Here is a 7984-nt window from a genome sequence, read left to right as displayed (position 1 = left end):
CTCGAGAAAAACGAAAAAATCATATAAAATGCTGCCCAAGAAATGGAAAATAAACTTTCTTTTAAGTTTTAGTTTGTAAAAAATTTAAAATTGCATTTACCCGTAGAATATGCTATATCGTCACTAGACACGAATAAAGGCGCGAGCTCAAAAGTTGACGGCGAAAAAAGACGCATAGAAAAAATTTCAGCGTCAAATACTCTTAACATACTTCGCCAAAGTTTTTTATAAGCATCTTTTTTCGCAAAATTTTTTTAAACGCTTTTTTTCACCGTCAAAACACCAGCGCGCCTTTATTCGTATGTAGTGACGATATTTTTACAAAAAATGTATATTAAATAAACAAACGGAAAACTGTAAATACTAAGAATTGAAAGGGCGTGCAATTCAAAGACGACGAGTGTATACCCTGCAAAAAATTGTGCGACTAATCTCTAAAGAGAGTATTCCGAGATTACTCTCAATCGGGTACAATTGGGCATTAATTAGTCACAACTAGTCTCATACGGGTACTAATGGAGGTCAATTAGTCTCGACTCATCCCTTGTGGGTATAATTGGAGATCAATTAGTCCCCAACTCATCTCTAACGGGTACTATTAACGATTTAATGATATGTACGCTCTTAGTCAATGAAATTTCATTGCGGCGTTGGCACACAGTGAGAGTATTCGCCTAACAAAACTGACCACCCCGGTTCGAATCTCAGCTGGCGAAAATTTTTATTTTTATTTTTTAAAAGTGACTAGTCGCTTTTTATACCCTTTCGGGTATAAATGTGAATACATTGAGCTTTTGTTTTAATTTGTCTAATTTTAATGCTAATGGGAAGAACTAAAGAGAATGACACCTTTTTTGGCACTTTTAATTTTCTATTTGGCACGTTTTAGCACTTTTTTATCCTCAATATGGCACTTCATAGCTATGTATGTTTTGTATGTACAAAAATGGAAGTAAATATCAAGCATTCGTAGTAGATGTGCATTTCTTATCTTTATAAAAAACAATTCATTTCTCCTCGTATCCTTGTACAAATAAGGAGCTAAAGCGGCCTTATAAGGGTCGATATCTGTTGACTGGAAAATCGACCAGCTAGTCTTTGAGATGTCATTTACACGGGTCGATTTTGGTTGAACGACAAAAATCTACTAGAAAATCGACCCGTGTAAAGGCGCCTTAATCCAGCGAGCAATTATCATTAAAGTTAAAATGCCTTGGTTAAAATTAATAAAAAGTTATTTCATTCTTTCTTTACCGGGACAATTGTTACATCGGTGGGCAACGACGCAATTACAGAACTTTAGACAGAGCAATATTTTTCGATCGGGTTCAAATCGGGCGATTGTGAGGGCCTATTCACGAACTCAAGTGTATTTGCAAAGTTGCTGTAGCTCACCAATGTAACAATCGTGTCGATAAAAAGGTAAAATATAACTTTTAGTTTGCTATTAAAACCCCCACCTCGTTTCTATTTGAAGAGTAAATTTGTTGATGCAACAAAACGGAGCAGATTTTCAGTTGAGCGAAATTTCGACAAAACGGAACAAATCTACTCCTATCGGAGCGAAGTCCGAACGATGGCTTATTGTGTATATGAGGAAAATGTATGCTCTTTGTTTGGTACACAAAGTCAGTATTACCGCAGCCGTACTGCGATGAACATGATGTGAACATGTGGTGGGATATAAATAATTTTTTCGCAACTTTTCATACCCTTCCTCCCGTAAACTGTTTTTCCCTTTCTCCAGCCCGCGCTCGCACTTTCGCTACTGCGCGGGCAAAAAAGTGCCCATGTCTGCTTTAGGCTATATTTTTTCTCAGTCTTAACATTTTCAAGTAGCAAACTCCAAAATTTTTTGCCACTTTTCCTGCGGTCCCGCCTTTCCGCAGTAAATCTATTATTTTCATCTATGGTTCCTGATTAACTATATTATTAACTGGTAATCACGAATAAATTACAATACAGAAAAAAGTCATCTGACTTCCAACTAAGTAAAAGATAACTGTAAAATGCAAAACTGATAGTGAGTGCAAAACTGTAACATTTGCCTTAACTTAAATTTTTGCCTGCTGGTTTTATTATTGTTGTTGGATTGACTTTAAATCTGTATGAGAGAGGGAGTAGGGGTGTATCAATAAGAATATACAACAAAAGTATGAAACTTGTTAGAACTTGGAAAGATAGCGGTGGCTGAAATGAAAAGTGTTACACCATGTTACAGCTTTGCTCGTCACTGTACATATGTTTGCATATAATTACGCATAAAAACACCGCTGCTATGTTTTTTTTGTACGTAAGTGAGCGCAATATTAAAAGCAGCAACTCTTATCTATCTACACTGAGAAAAAAACGCGTTGTAAAAATGAAAATTTTTTATTTGATTACCGTTTAAAAATGTTCGTATTAAATTAAGTGAAAAATATAATATATATATATATATAATGGAAATATTCAATTCAAATACGCCCGTATTAAAATGAAGCATTTTTCACTGCACGGATGGCGTTTTGCACGTCTCGGATACTTTTTCATATGTAATTAAGAAAGTATATGTATACAAATCGCCCTGCAAAAAATTGTGCGACTAATCTCTAAAGAGAGTATTCCGAGATTACTCTCAATCGGGTACAATTGGGCTTTAATTAGTCGCAACTAGTCTCATACGGGTACTAATGGAGGTCAATTAGTCTCGACTCATGCCTTATGGGTATAATTGGAGATCAATTAGTCCCCAACTCATCTCTCACGGGTACTATTAATGATTTAATGATATGTACGCACTTAGTCAATGAAATTTCATGTGCGGCGTTGGCACACAGAGAGACTATCCGCCTAACAAAACTGAGCACCCCAGTTCGAATCTCAGCTGGCGCAAATTTTTATTTTTATTTTTTAAAAGTGACTAGTCGCTTTTTATACCCATTCGGGTATAAAGGTGAACAATTAGTCTCTTCATAGGACATGCTCGAACAAAAGCGAACAGTTCATTCCATATAAAGAGATCAAAAGTGGTATTAGTCGCATGCTCCTTTGCGATTGCTCCCGGAGTCATCTCGGATTAGTCCAATTTTTTGCAGGGCGTGCACAGCGGTGACAACACATACACATACACACATACACATACATGGTACATGATTTTCTGTACAAATGCACTAATCGCGCGCTGTGATGTTGATTCAAACTCAACATTTGAAAACACATATACATGTACGACTGTAGCTGAGTGTGCAAAGACGTTTGATACAATTGGTTGCGGCCAAGAGGGACCGGGTTGAATTACCATGAGACGGAACATGAAATAAATTTTTTTTCTTCTTAATTACGAAAAAGCATCTGTGCACTTCACAACGATATCTTTTATAACGCACATACTCAAATTTAAAACGAGTTAGGTTGGTGCTCTTTCATATGCGTATTTTTTTTTTTTAATTTAGTACGTTTTTTTTTAATTCTAAAATTTTTTCCCCTCAGTGTACGTATGTATATCGCAAAGCTCGAGAATGGCTGAAGTGATTTTTTTGAAATTTCGGACACCTGCTGCAGACGTTCAAGGGATGGTTATCGGCTAACAAAAATCTCGATAAATAAATGGTGCGTGGAACCTCGCATACGAACCGAATTTTTCATACTCCATATCTCTGGAACTGTTCATGGTAGAGTACTGGAACTGGGTTAGAGATATATAAAATCAATCGCATATTCTTTCAGAAAAATTGGAGCTGTTGGAAAAGAGGGCGTTTTACCTCCCATACAACCCGAATATTTCATACTGCATATTTCTGGAAGCGTTCATGGTAAAATTTTTGAACTTGGTACGGAAATATATGAAATCAATCACATACTCATGGAGAAAAATTGGAGTTGTTGGAAAAGGGCGTGGCACCTCCTATACAAACGAAATTGTCATACTGTATATCTCTGGAAATGTTCATGGTAGAGTACTGGAACTTGGTATGGAGATATACATATGAAATCAATCGCTTACTCATGAAGAAAAATTCGGACTATTTGAAAAGGGGGCGTGGCACCTTCCATACAAACCGAATTTTTCATAATAAATATCTCTGGAAGTGTTAAGGGTAGAGTCCTGGAACTTTATACGGGCGTGGCACCTCCCATACAAGTCGAATTTTTCTTATTGCATATCTCTAGAATTGTTCTTGGTAGAGTACTGGAACTTGGTGTGGTGATATATGAAATTAATCGCATAGTCATGGAGAAAATATGGAGCTATTGGAAAAGGAGGCGTGGCACCTACTATACAAGCCGAATTTCTTACTGCATATCTCTGGAAGTGTTCATGGTACAGTACTGGAACTTCGTATGGAGCTATATGAAATGGGATTTATACTCATAGAGAAAAATGGGCTCTTTGAAAGGAGGGCATGGCAAAGTACAAACGTACTGACTTTTACTTATCTTTGAATGTGTATATAATTCTTCTGTAGGTATATTTGTGTGTGAAATCCTAAATGGATGGAGGGATTTTAACAAAGTTTTGTGTGTGTGTTTGAGTTGGTCTCTGGATAGCCTAGTTTCACAATTTAATACGCCAGTTCGCGCTGGAGTTGAGTTATTACTAAAAATATTGGCGAATATTCAAAACATGTATTGGAAACGGTAAAGGCAGTCAAATTGCAAAAAAGAGCTTCCAGGTGGTGCTGAAGTCGAGTTATTACTACAAATCGACAAGTGAGAAAAGGTGCCGTAAATGTCAGACTAAATCGACTTTTTCGGCTTTGAAAGGGCTTAATTTTCAATTACATTTAGTAGGATTGCTACTCTTTAAAAAACCAAATTAAATCAAGATAACATGATTAAAAAACACTATACGGAGTACCCTTATGTTGAGTTTTATTGAAATAATTTGCACCATATCTAACACGCAGAAATTTCATACACTCATCGAACTAACTATAGTGTATAGTAGTTTGTTTTATTTGAAATGTCTTTTAACTTTCATTTTTGTGAATCTTTTGTGCCTTATTATAATTAATAATTATAAATAATTTCGAATACGTGGCAACTTTGTACAAATATCTCCAGATACCCTTGAAAATCAAAATATTATCTGAATACCAAATTCCATCAAAATCGTTAGAGTCGTTTCCTAGAAAACTTTGGATATATATACATATATATTTACAAGAATCGATTGTTTAAAGTAATGAAATACATACATATATGTAGTTTGAGAAAAAAATCGTACGATTTTATTGCCTTAAAAACTTATTTGCAAATTTTTACTAGAACTTACCCTTAAGTAGAGAATTGTTTTCTAAATGTACTGACAACTATTTTCTCCCTGCAACTCTCCAAATTTTTATATTGAACCCCTACTACGAACTGTCAAGCATAACACCCAAGCAAGAATCTCAGCGCCGTTGAGTGGTGTTACATAACTTTATGACTGTAGTTCATTTCTCTAATCCACTAAAATTTGCAAAAATACGATATTTTTCCTTGTAGCTCTGCCGGTACCAGTTCATATTATATTTGTATTAAACTATTTGGATCATATGGTATTTCTCTGCTTTACAATTATCTAATTTAATATAATTTAAAAAATGAACACAGGATTTAAAGCAGATTTTTACAACTTCGGCTTGTATTAAACACATTTAAAAACCAAATAAACTATTACAAACACGGCACTTTGAGAGCCCGGTGCGAGCGAATTAAAGCAAAGAGGGATTAAAAAATAACGGAATCTAGTCAAGAATTATATTCTCATCCAGTCGTCGACTAACATTCGTGGCAAACGGTTGTGTTACTATAGCGTTCGCTTTGTGTTTATTCTTGGTGCAGTTATAATTTACAACAACTACTACCTTGCGTTTTAGTTTTTCCCTTTTCATATTCGCCTGAAAGCTACCCACGTGGTTGATTTGAAAGTGAAATTCAACCTTGACAATGCCCTTTGGGGCGTATAACCCTGGAGACAATAGGTTCGCTGCTTTGGCGTCCAGTCCCAAACGTAAAAAGAAACGCCCTATGAAAACGTTTTGTGAATTTCCCGAACTAGCCGATATAAGCAGATCAATACCCAACCCTAAATACGTTGTTGTGTCATCCACCAATGATCAGAAACCTCTATCACATTATTCGTGCTTCGCGGTGCAAAGGTCTTTAAATCTGATAAGCAAGGATGTAGAAAAAATTTCTGAGCTCAGAGATGGTAACCTACTCCTCTTAGTCAAGGACAAATACACGGCGGAAAAATTCATTGCCTCCAAACAACTACTAGGACTATGCGAAATCAGATGCAAATATCATGAAAATCTAAATTTTGTAAAAGGGACGGTATTTGCCCCGTACCTCAAATCTCTACCCGACGAGGAAATCGCAAAAGAATTAGAATCTGAGGGGGTTGTAAATGTTTACAAATTCACTCGGACAATCGACAACAAAGCGACTCCGACCGGAGTTATTCTACTCACATTCGACTCCTTTAGAATTCCAGATACAATCAACATCTCTTGGCACAAGGTAAAGGTTAGGGAATACTTCCCGAACCCAATGCGCTGCAAAGCATGCCAGCGCTTGGGGCACACTAAAAAATTTTGTAAAAATGATCCCATTTGCGAGACTTGCAGTTTCCCTCCACACCCAAACTTAGATTGCGTGCGCACAAAATGTGCAAACTGCGACGATGGTCATCCTTCGAATTTCAATAAATGTCCGAAATTCTTGCAGCAAAAAGAAATTTTAAAAATAAAAACCCAACGCAAGTGCACAATTAAGCAAGCCAGAGATTTTTACTCGGCTCAATTTCCCACTTCCTTCCATCCAGCCTCCTTTGCAGGTGCCATGTCGAGCACAAAAAATATTCACATACCCACAATAATAAACACAGAAGCACCTAAAAACGATTCACTACTTCACCAAAATCATAGTACCACTGACCACAATATCTTAAAAATTTCAAACAACAACGACAAACCTAGCAGCATAATAGACACTTATGGCGAATCCCTATCTCTCACTCCCAATCAACTTACATCATGTAATAAGCAAACAATAACGTCTTCAAACTTCGCTAATCCAACGCAACCCATACAAACGCACAATTCCGTAATTTCATCTCCCATCTCCACCCTTACTCAAGATCTCCTAAGATCAAATCGTTATTTCACTTCGACTCAACTGGAAATAGACTCGGACAACGAACGATCAGACGAGAGAATGGTCAGGAGTGCTTTGCAGCGTGATGACCTTTAAGATACTCCAATGGAACATACATGGACTACATAACAACTTTAACGAACTAAAACTTTTAATTAAAGAGTTATCTCCCTCTATAGTTTCCATCCAGGAAACACACATCCCCTTCAACAGATCCGCACCCATCTCTAATGCATTCCATAGCTACTTTCATAACTTACCTCAAAATACGACGAGCAAGCAAGGAATTTGTGTCATGGTAAAGAAAGGAGTCGCTCACAAACTGATAGACATTCAATCTCCGTTATCGGTTATAGCCATTGAAGTAAATATTGGCTTTAAAGTCACAATTATATCCGTTCACATACCGCCTCAGCAATCTTTCACCCTCAAAAACCTTCTTGACATAATTTCTGGCATCCCTACAGACTTGATATTAATTGGAGACTTAAACGCATGGAGCCCTTTGTGGGGATCCGCTTCAAACAACGCAAGAGGGAAGATAGTGGAAGATTTTATCCTTTATAACTTTATGGTGTTAAATGATTTGGCCCCAACGCACTTTACAACACATCAAACTTTTACGCATGTAGATGTATGTATGTGTTCAACGAGTCTGGCCCCAAAGCTTACATGCGAAACCTCCCATGAACTCCATGGAAGCGACCATTTTTACCTTCTCAGTAGTCTCGTTACCGCGACGTCGAACCCAGGGGCTCCTAAGCCCAAATTTATCATACAAAAAGCGAACTGGACACTGTTCCAACGTATTGCAAACGATACCTTAACAAAATATCCGCAGTCCCCCAACGTTAACAAA

The sequence above is a fragment of the Rhagoletis zephyria genome, unplaced genomic scaffold, assembly GCF_001687245.7.
Source record: "Rhagoletis zephyria isolate East Lansing unplaced genomic scaffold, Rhagoletis_zephyria_1.1 Rzeph_scaffold_01937, whole genome shotgun sequence".
Lineage (NCBI taxonomy): Eukaryota > Metazoa > Arthropoda > Insecta > Diptera > Tephritidae > Rhagoletis > Rhagoletis zephyria.
This window is presented reverse-complemented; position numbering follows the sequence as displayed.